Below are 10,783 nucleotides of genomic sequence, written 5' to 3'. Positions count from 1 at the left end.
TTGGGGATCTCAAGAAAGACGACGCCTGTCCAGTTAAAGATTCTGTGAAACCTGGTAGCAGCTGGTGTGATAGCCCTTAGTTCCTGAACGCAAACCGGAGGAACTCAAAAGGACCTTACAAATACTTCTGGCATGCGGCACCTGGGTGGCTCAGTTGGTTGAGCGTCTGATCCTTGATTTTGGCTCAGGTCACGATCCCAGGGTCATAAGATCGAGCCCCACGTTGGACTCTGTGCTGAGCATGGAACCTGCTTGAGATATTCTCTCTCTCTCTCTCTCTCTCTGTCTCTGTCTCTGTCTCTCTCTGTCTCTGTCTCTTTGTCTCTCTCTCTCTCCCCCCCTCCTTCTCTCTCTCCCCCCTCCCTCTCTCTCTCCCCCCTCCCTCTCTCTCCCCCCCTCCCTCCCACCCTCTCTCTCCCTTTCTCCCTCTGCCCCTCTCCCCCACTCATGCTCGCTCGCTCTCTAAAAAAACCCAAATACTTCTGGCAGGATAGTAGTTGTAAAAAAACTATGACCCTTGGGGTTTTATCAATACCTGGCCTCAGTGCCAGGGTCAAATTTGTCAACTACCCAAGGAAGTCTCTCCATGGAACAGAACAACCCTTGCTTCACCTCTGTAGAGAAAGCATGCCAAATAGCACTGCACATCAAATAATTATATAAATTCAAAACCACGGTGAAGATTTTCACCTCACTGGTGGACTTCTTGGTTCCCTGCCATTTTCTTGGGTTGAACACATTGGCTTCTCCAAGGAACAGTGTTGTTGGGGTTGAGTTTGTATAGGCATGCCTCGTTTTATTGTGCTTCACTTTATTGTGCTTTGCAGATACTGAGTTTTTTAGAAATTGCAGATACACATGCCCTGTGTAGAGCCATGGCACAATGTTGGTGCCATTTTTCAAAGTAGTGTTTGCTCACTTTCTGTCTCTGTGTCACATTTTGGTAATTCTTGAAATATTTCAAATTTTTTCATTATCATTATATTGTTTATGGTGATTTGTGGTCATGGCTCTTTGATGTTACCATTGTTTTTGCAGCACCAAGGACTGCCCTCTTGTAAGACGGTGAACTTAATTGATACATGTTGTGTGTGTTCTGACTGCTCAACCAGCTGGTCTTTGCCCCTGCTCTCCCCCTCTCCTTGGGCCTTCCTGTTCCCAGAGACACAACAATTAGGCAAATTAATAACTCAACAGTGACCTCTGAGTGTTTAAGTGAAAGGAAGAGTCTCATGGTCTCTCACTTTAAATCAAAAGCTAGAAATGATTAGGCTCAGTGAGGAAGGCATGCTGAAAGTCAGGCCTCTTGTGCTGAGCAGTCAAGTTGTGCATGCAAAGGGAAAGTTCTTGAAGGAAATTGAAAGTGCTACTCCAGTGAACACATGAATGATAAGAAATTGAAACAACCTAATTGCTGATAGGGAGAAAATTTGAGTGGTCTGGATAGAAGATCAAACCAGCCACCACATTCCCTGAAGCCAAAGCCTAATTGAGAGCAAGTCCCTGACTCTCTTCAACTCTGTGATGGTTGAGAGGTGAGAAAGCTGCAGAAGAAAAGTTTGAAGCTGGCAGAGGTTTAAGGAAAGAAACCATCTGCATAACATGAAAGTGTAAGATGAGGCAGCAGGTGCTGATGGAGAAGCTGCGAGTTATCCAGAAGATGTAGCCAGGATAATTCATGAAGGTGGTTACACTACACAGCATTTTCCATGTACACCAAACAAGCAGCCTTATATTGGAAGAAGATGCTATATAGGACTTTCATAGCTAGAGAGGAGCAGTCAGTGCCTGGCTTCAAAGCTGCAAGGGACAGGCTAGTACAGGTGGTGACTTTAAGTACGAGCCAGTGCATTTGTTTTTTTTTTTTTTTTTTTAACACCATTTCTTACCACTTTTTTTTTTTTTTTTAATTTTTTTTTTCAACGTTATTTATTTATTTTTTTGGACAGAGAGAGACAGAGCATGAACGGGGGAGGGGCAGAGAGAGAGGGAGACACAGAATCGGAAACAGGCTCCAGGCTCCGAGCCAGCAGCCCAGAGCCTGACGCGGGGCTCGAACTCACGGACCGCGAGATCGTGACCTGGCTGAAGTCGGACGCTTAACCGACTGCGCCACCCAGGCGCCCCTCTTACCACTTTTTAAAAACTATTTCAAAAATCCTAGGGCCTTTAACAATTATACTAAATCTACTATGCCTGTGCTGTATAACAGATGGCATGGAAATCTGCCCTTCCACCAATATTGATTGGACATGCTAAATGGGAATCCATGAAATTGCACAAGCCCATTCTGGTTGTTAATTTGCTGTAACACAGCCCCATATGGAGCCTACTGGAACTTATGGCAAAAGCCTGTGAGTGCCACCTAGTGGCAATTGCTGGGATTTGGGACCAGAAAAATTCCCATTTGAGAGATAGTTACTATTGGACTTTGAGATTTTTCCTGTGACTAAAGGACATCAAATAATTTTGAAACCTGAACTACCCACAATGCCTCTGGTGACGTTGAGGAAGTACTTTAATGGGGAGGGTAATGCCCAGAAGTATTCCATCATAAAATGGAAATGGTTTATATAGGAACAGGCTACCAGGAGAATGAGAGGAAGTACTCATCAGTAGGGAGCCTCTTTTTCCCTATGGCTGATTCTGGAACCATCTTAGTAGCTGCTGGATCCTATGGCCGCTCAGGAAGCACCCTATGAAAAGCTCTCCATTGACCAACAAAGTTGCTTGGTTTCTGGAGGGCAGTTCCATGGTAAATGGACAGCTTCCTGTTTAGAAGCCCACTACTCTGATGGAGAGTGTCAAAACAAATCAGTTCATTGGGCCGAGTTGTATGCTGTTTTTCTAGCAATTATGGAAGAATTGAACAAAGATAAAAGCCCCTATGTTTGCATTTTTATTGACTTACAGGCAGTAGCCACCACGTATCTGGCAAATCAGACTGGTGCCAGTAAACCTGGGGGTGGGGGTGGTACAAATGGATTGTGACAGGAACAGACAGTTACTCTGTTCTTGGCTTAGCCTATTCCGTGGTAGACGTAAGTGCTCAGCATGCAATAAAAGAAGATATGAGAACTATATGGACTGTCAGATCATATATCCTCCAAGGAACACAAATTTACAGCCCATAATGTCCAACAGTAGACAGAGGGATGTAAGTTTCAGAGGAATGGTTTGTTGAAAAATTGGAACAGGCAGCTGAAACTTTTTTTTTTTTTTTTTTTTTGGTCTAAAACAGGGAAATAAAGCCATGAAGGACTGGCTTACACACCTCCATGAGTGTGTGCTCACACTCAACATGAGGCCAAGGGAGGGTCCCCACTAGAGAGATTCCTCTGCTTTTGGGGATGGATTTGGAGAAGAGGGAATGGGAAGAATGCTGGGATCACTGTACTTTTTAATTTTTCCCACATCACGTCAACTTCCTTTGTCCTACCTGATACAATGATACAGTTGGTCCCAGGACCAGGCCTGCAACTGCAGGTGCCAGAAGCAGGGGGATCCCTAAGTAAGAAACTATACCTTTAAACCTTTATGGCAGAATTGCTAAGGGTCTGATGGGGTAGGTTTTGCCTTCACCGCATCTGGCAAAATTGGGGCTGCCACTGAATGCAGCTGTATTGCCGAGTGGTGGTCTAGACAGGTTCACCTTAGTTCTGTACCTGTTAACTCCAACCATCCCCCCACCCCCGCCCCGACATGGAAGAGGCCTGAAGGGGGGGGGGGGCATATGCTAGACTAATATTTCTCCTGGCGACCTGGGCCAGCAGTGGCCAAACCTAATACCCCTTCCAAAGGTAGAAAAGTTAGGCGGTCAATGGAGAAGAGGAGGAATGGTAGCTGGGGGTAAAGGAGTGAATGAGTGGCTTATGCAGTGAGGGAAATGCAGGATGGCATTGGCACTTGGGGAGAGGCTCAAAGTTGGATGTTGTTGTCTCTCAACCCAGTTACACCAGGTGCCTGAAATGGTGGAGATGCATGTTGCTGTGAGACCACTCTTGCTTTTGGGACCTAAAAAAAATTGAATGGGAGTCTGCAAACCTGAATGGTATCACTCTGGGGGACATTTCAGTCACACAGTGTGATGATGGACTAGATCAATTGTTAATGCCTGAGTGGGACTCTAGTAATGTGCCAGAGCTTTTCAGGACACATGTGCCAGCACACTCGATAGGGTGTATCACTGGGCTTATTACAGTACTGATACTGATAGATGTATTCAGAAATTGAATTAAAGCCTCCCCAGGAAGTAACACAGATGGAAAATGGCCTGAGAAAGCACTGTATTTACCTCAGTGTCAGCTAATTTCTTTTCTTTTTTTTTAATTTTTCTGTCAGAGCCTTTTCCTGCTTATTATTATTTTTATTTGAGAGAGAGCAAGAGAGTGCGCACGTGTGCACGCAAGTCAGGAAGAGGAGCAGAGAGAGAGAGGGAATCCTGAGCAGGCTCCCTCAGTGCAGAGCTCGACATGGGGCTCAATCCTGTGACCCTGAGATCATGACCTCAGCCAAAATCAAGAGTAGGATGCTCAACTGACTGAGTCACCCAGGCACCCCAACGCCAGCTAATTTCTAAGCTGAATAGTTCTGCTTAGAACTAGTTTATCATAAGATACGGTGGGGGGGGGGGGATGAATAATTAAGACAAAAATATGAAAATGTATATACTGGCTTTATAATAGTGTCTTTAAATCTATCCCCACCTCCACACTGGCCCCTCCAAATCTTAGGGAGTATGATTATTTTGCTGTAAGAGTCTTGGCTGGAGACAAGGGTGGCATTTAACTTCACCACAGAAGAGGCCTCTGTCTTCTGCCCTCAGCTCTTGGAAGATGATCTTTGTTTGCCCAGAGGCTTAGGCTAGACAAGGAGTGGCAATGTGATTTAAGGTGAGGCTTAGGGTCACTTGGTAGCAGTCCACTGGAGACTTGAGATCAACCATATGGGAGCTTAATTAATCATGCCAATGTAATGGAGCCCCCAAAACTGAGAACGAGTCTTGGAATAGCCTCCCCAGTGCACAGTACTCTATGTGTATTGTCACACATTGATATTGGGAAAATAACATGTTCTGACTGCATGGGAAGAGGGTGTGGCAGTCCTCATAGTATCTCACAGTTCCCCAGACTCATGAGCTTCTTTCCTTGGCCAGTCTTCCTCTGTGTCCTTTTCCTGTACGAAACTGTATAATAGAGTGTATACAGTGAGTATTATAGCATTAAGTGGGTTCTGTGAATCCTAACAAGTCCTCCCCAGTAGTTGTTTTGGGAATCCCCTGAACTTGCAGTTGGTGGAAGAAGTGACCGTGGTCTTGTGTAGATTGTGTTCACTCTTACTCTACCATTAGCTAAATTCCTCACAAAACTCTACTCAAGAGGAATCTGAATCTTAAGCTGTTTGTTCTGTCAGATAGGCAAGGACTTGGTCTCTCAGGAAAATAGATAAAACACACACACTTTGATAGACTTACAGTCTATTTTTCCTCACTTTTATGTTCTAGAATTACAGAATTATAAAGCATATTTTCTTCTTCTCATGTCTTATAATCAAGAGAAAATATACTCAGCAGAAGTTTCACCAAAAAAACCCCAGTTACTGGAATTAGCAGATAAGGACATAAATGATTGTAAATATATAAAATAATTGGAAAAGAATAATAATAGGGATAGAGAAGGGGTATAATGAGTTGAAGAGTATTTCTCAAAAATTCTTGTCTATCCAGAACTTCAGAATGTGACCTGATGTGGAAATAGAGTCTTTACAGATGTAATTAGGTTAAAATGAGGCACTAATATTGGGCCCTAATCCAGTGACTGGTGTCCTTTCAAGAAGAGGGAAACGGATACAGAGAGACACAGAGGAGAGGGCCTTGTGAAGACAGAGGCAGAGATTGAAGTGTGAGGCATTTGCAAGCCAAGGAATGCCAGTTGCTGGCAGCCACCAGAAGTGAGGAGGGAGGCCTGGAACAGATTGTCCCTCAGAACCTCAAATCCTGCTGACACCTGGATTTTGGACTTTGAACCTCCAGAACTGTGAGAGAATACATTCTTGTTGTTTCAGGCCATTCATTTTATAGTACTTTGTTATGGCCCTAGGAAATTAATACACAAGGTAATGAGATATCTTAGGATATGGTAGCAAACTTTTTAAAAAGGACCAAATGGAAATTCTAGATCTGAAAAATATAGTAGCTAAAATAAAAACCACAATGGATGGGCTAAACACCATATTGGATGTTACAGAAGAAAGAATAAGTGAACTTGAAGACAAATAAATAGAATTTACCACACTGAAGCAGAGAGATTAAAAGAAAAAAACAAACCTGAGGGGTGCCTGGATGGCCCAGCTAGTTAAGCATCTGACTGTTGAATTCGGCTCAGGTCATGATCTCACAATTCATGAGTTCAAGGCCCTCATTGGGCTCTGCGCTGCCAGTGCAGAGCCTGCTTGGGATTCTCTCTCTCTGCCCCCTGTCTCTGCCCCTTCTCCTTGTGTGCACAACCCCCCCCCCCCCCCCGCTGCCAAAATAAACATCAAAACACGTTTTGTTTTGTTTGTTTGTTTAACTTTGATGGATATTATTTTGCTTTGTTGTTTTTTATTTTAATTTTATTTTTTAAATTTACATCCAAATTAGCATACAGTGCAACAGTGATTTCAGGAGTAGATTCCTTAATGCCTCCTACCATTTAACCCATCCCCCCTCCCACAACCCCTCTAGTAACCCTTTGTTTCTTCTCCATATTTAAGAGTCTCTTATGTTTTGTCCCCGTTTTATATTATTTTTGCTTCCCTTCCCTTATGTTCATCTGTTATGTGTCTTAAAGTCTTCATATGAGTGAAGTCATATGATATTTGTCTTTCTCTGACTAATTTTGCTTAGCATAATACCCTCCAGTTCCATCGCATAGTTGCAAGTGGCAAGATTTCATTCTTTTTGATTGCCAAGTAATACTCCATTGTGTGTGTGTGTGTGTGTGTGTGTGTGTGTGTGTGTGTGTGCGCGCGCGCGCACACACACACACACACACACACATCTTCTTTATCCATTCATCCATCAATGGACATTGGGCTCTTTCCATGCTTTGGCTATTGTTGATAGTGCTGCTATAAACATTGGGGTGCATATGTCCCTTCGAAACAGCATACCTGTATCCCTTGGATAAATACCTAGTAGTGCAATTGCTGGATCGTAGGGTAGTTCTGTTTTTAATTTTTTTTGAGGAACCTCCATACTGTTTACTAGAGTGGCTGCACCTGCTTGCATTCCCACCAACAATGCAAAAGAGATCCTCTTTCTCCTTATCCTCGCCAATATCTGTTGTTGCCTGAGTTAATGTTAGCCATTCTGACAGGTGTAAGGTGGCATCTCATTGTGGTTTCGATTTGTATTTCCCTGATGATGAGTGATGTTGAGCATCTTTTCATGTGTTGGTTTGCCATCTGGATGTCTTTTTTGGAAAAGTGTCTATTCATGTCTTTTGCCCATTTTTTCCCTGTATTATTTGGGTGTTGAGTTTGATAAGTTCTTTATAGATTTTGGATCCTGACCCTTTATCTGCTGTGTCATTTGCAAATATCTGCTCCCATTCTGTCGGTTGCCTTTTAGTTTTGCTGACTGTTTCCTTTGCTGTGCAGAAGCTTTTTATTTTGATGAGGTCCCAATAGTTCATTTTTGCCTTTGTTTCCCTTGCCTCTGGAGATGTGTTGAGTAAGAAGTTGCTGCAGCTAAGGTCAAAGAGGTTTTTGCCTGCTTTCTTCTAGAGGATTTTGATGGCTTCCTGTCTCACATTTAGGTCTCTCATCCATTTTGAGTTTATTTTTGTGTATAGTGTAAGCAAGTGGTCCAGGTTCATTTTTCTGCATGTCGTGTTCCAGTTTTCCCAGCACCACTTGCTGAAGAGACTGTCTTTCTTCCATTGGATATTATTTCTTGCTTTGTCAAAGATTAGTTGGCCATATGTTTGTGGGTCCATTTCTGGGTTCTCTATTCTGTTCCATTGATCTGAGTGTTTTTGTGCCAACATTAAAAAATGTTAAAAAAAAAAAAAAAACCCAGGGGTGCCTGGGTGGCTCAGTCGGGTAAGCGTCTGACTTCAACTCAGGTCACGATCTCACGGTCCGTGAGTTTGAGCCCCGCGTCAGGCTCTGGGCTGATGGCTCGGAGCCTGGAGCCTGCTTCCGATTCTGTGTCTCCCTCTCTCTCCGTCCCTCCCCCGTTCATGCTCGATCTCTCTCTGTCTCAAAAATAAATAAACGTTAAAAAAAAACCAAAAAACCCAGACCACACTAACAACATCACTTAGCATTGATATATTATGAGGCTGGGAAGCATACATGAAATTGGGATCAAGAGAAAGAAAATAGGGCAGGAAAAAATATTTGAAGAAATAAAGGCTGAAAAACTTTCCAGAAACTCACAACATTCTTAAGACAGATACAAAGAAGTCACACCCAGGTGTACCATAGCCAACAGCTGAAAACCATGATCAAGAGAAAACTTAAAAGCAGATAGAGGGAAATGACACATCCCTCCCCATCCTCCCCACCTGCCCTGTTTCCTGAGAGGTAGTGTTGCTTCCTGCCCCCCCCCCCCCCCCCCCCCCCCCCCCCCGGCTGGTGGCCCTGACCTTAGTCTCCGTGCTGTTTCTAGCTTGAATCCCACCCGTGACTTTCAGGATGAAGTTTCATCTTCAGTGTGATCACTGTAGTGCCCTTGCAGCTGCTCTGTCACTTCCCACAACTTCTAGTTGGAGTGTCTCTAGTTTTTCAAGTGTCCCTTGCTACCTTCTTCTGGGAACTCTCCTTCTTCAGAATCCCTCCCTGCCATCTTTCCCTCCACTCCAAGCTGGACCTCCTGGGTCCTAGAGGTCTGGGCAGTAGGTTTGTGCCTGCACTGTATGGGTACTGATGTTAGTGAAATAAAATTGGAAATTCATTCACAAGCCTTGTGTGGCATCCTTTCTTCAGACATAATTGACTGTGGGTGAGGGTTTAGAGAACCAGTCAGCCTACTGTGGGCCTTGCCAGCCTCTGGAGTCAGCCTGCACCATGCTCATTTTCTGTATGCTAGCCACATCGGCCTTCTTTTGGTCTGCATGCAGTCTTCAGCGTCAGGCCTTTGCACCTGTTGCTCCTCTGTGTGGAATTCTACATACCTCCTATACAGAGATTACACCTAGTCACCACTTGCCCAGAAAAACCTCTGACCACCTGGATTAGGACACACACATGCTTCTAAGAACTTGCCTTTACACTGTGTCTTTTCCTATGAGGACCTGTCCAAGTTGTAACTCTTTTGTGTGATTACTATGTCGATTCCTATCCCTCTTGCCTGTGAGCTCTGCAAAGGCAGGAACTCTGTCTGGTTTTGCCCATTTTGTATTCTCCAGTAACCAGCACAGAGTCTGGGGTCCAGTAACTGCTCTGGTAATACCTTGTGAGTGAATGGATGGGTGAATGGGTGGGCAGTTCCAACAGTAGTTTGGCCCTAGCATGTTAGTGGTTCCTCTAGGAGTGACTCCTAGAGAAACCCGAAGGTTTTTCCCCTCAAGGACTAACTGCTTTGTATCATGGGTTTCCCAGGACTCTTTTTTTTTTTTTAATGTTTGTTTATTTTTGAGAGAGATACAGAGTGCAAGCAGGGGAGGGGTAGAGAGAGAGAGACAGAATCTGAAACGAGCTCCAGGCCCCGAGCTGTCAGCACAGAGCCCAACGCGCTGCTCAAACTCATGATCAACTCAGGATCCGCGAGATCATGACCTGAGCCGAAGTCCGAGGCTTAACCAACTGAACCACCCAGGCGCCCCCCAGGACTGTCTCTTAATAAAAGAATCCTCCCTCTCCTCTTCCCTCTCCATTTCACACTCAGCCCCAGCCTGGCTTAATTCTCCACCCTGTAACAGCTGCTTTCATCTTCCTGTCTCCACGGTTAGGACTGTCACTGTTCCCGCAGGTTTGGCACACCTACTGGTGCTGCCCTTAGAAGTCACTGCATATACTCCTTTAGAAAGCTAAAACGTCATGTTAAAGAAGTGGCCCTGAACTCAGGCAGCCAGGGGCTCTGTGGGAGGAAGAAACCTGCGTCTGGTTGCCCTGGCCTCAGAAGTCAGCTGCAGCGTACTGGGCACAGATGGGCAAGGGCTCTTGTCCTGCGACAGCGCTGTCGTCACAGGGCTTCCTGAACTTACAGGAGCGAGATCACTTCCCAGTCACACGGCTGAGAAGCAGCAGGGACAGGAGAGGAACCCAACCTTGTCGGCTCCAGAACCCAGGGCTCCCCTACAAACTAGGTCGCCTGCTTCCAGAGTATGGCCTGGTTTGTGAAGTTGGTACCCCCTGCTGACATTTTCCTAGCAACAATAGTTTCCCTGCAGATGAGGGGGAGGAGGAGCCAGGAGACCATTCCCCTTCACCACAATAGGAAGCTGAGGCCTAGCAGGGGTCTACAGGGGCAGATGGCAGGCAGGCTAGGGCACAGACCCCCGAGCCTTGGGAGCTGGATCCGTGCCCCCTCCCCTGGCGCCTGCGCACTGCAGTTCCGTTCCCGCCCAACCCCGCCCAATCGCCCGGGTTTTCAAATTTGAAACCTGCTCCTTTTCCCGCCCGAACTTGTAGGGCAGCGGAGGGGGAGGGTGGGGCCGAACGCAGCCAATAGTGCCTCACAAGCTCCCCGGCCCCGCCCTGAAGGTGACGACAGCAAGCCGCAGTAGGCAATGGGCAAATGGGCAAAGGTGCCCGCTGGCCCCGCCTCCGTGGCGCCCACGTGCAGCAGTCGAGC

Source organism: Panthera onca, chromosome A1 (genome assembly GCF_046562875.1).
Source record: "Panthera onca isolate mPanOnc1 chromosome A1, mPanOnc1 haplotype 2, whole genome shotgun sequence".
Taxonomy (NCBI): domain Eukaryota; kingdom Metazoa; phylum Chordata; class Mammalia; order Carnivora; family Felidae; genus Panthera; species Panthera onca.
This window is presented reverse-complemented; position numbering follows the sequence as displayed.